Below are 424 nucleotides of genomic sequence, written 5' to 3' on the forward strand. Positions count from 1 at the left end.
TCTTTTAAAAGAAACATACTACAGGCAAGCGGCCAGCCCCGCCCTTGCATGTGGCGTGGATGGATGTACTTTTTGGGAGTACATGGTTAAACGTGCTTGATGTCAAGCACACAGGGGTCCGACGATCAACTCACCACAACACTACCATCGTGTCCCGCCCGTGGAGGTTTTAGCCGGTAAGAATCCGGCACTACCTTCTGCCCACTTAGGGTAGTAAGGTGTCTATGAAGATTTCCTCTACGTAAAAAAAAAAAAAATTTTTTTGTAGTATGAAAGGAGAGACGCTTAACACTCCCGTATACAAGGGTGGAACACACATATAAATGGCAAGGCACTGTCGCCTTTCGCCAACACTAACCAGATCTTTTTGGAAGGATCGCGGAGGGATTCCGCTATGCTAATAATTTTATGCTAAAAATAATTA

At 44.8% G+C, this 424-nt stretch overlaps 1 non-coding gene across 1 annotated transcript; it reads left to right on the forward strand.

Moving 5' to 3' along the window:
- The first annotated feature begins 262 nt into the window (after positions 1–262).
- On the forward strand, positions 263–369 carry LOC112214159. Its single transcript, XR_002948075.1, has one exon. It is a non-coding gene; the product is annotated as a U6atac minor spliceosomal RNA (small nuclear RNA).
- Positions 370–424: the final 55 nt, after the last annotated feature.

Source organism: Bombus impatiens, unplaced genomic scaffold (assembly GCF_000188095.3).
Source record: "Bombus impatiens unplaced genomic scaffold, BIMP_2.2 scf_0094, whole genome shotgun sequence".
Lineage (NCBI taxonomy): Eukaryota > Metazoa > Arthropoda > Insecta > Hymenoptera > Apidae > Bombus > Bombus impatiens.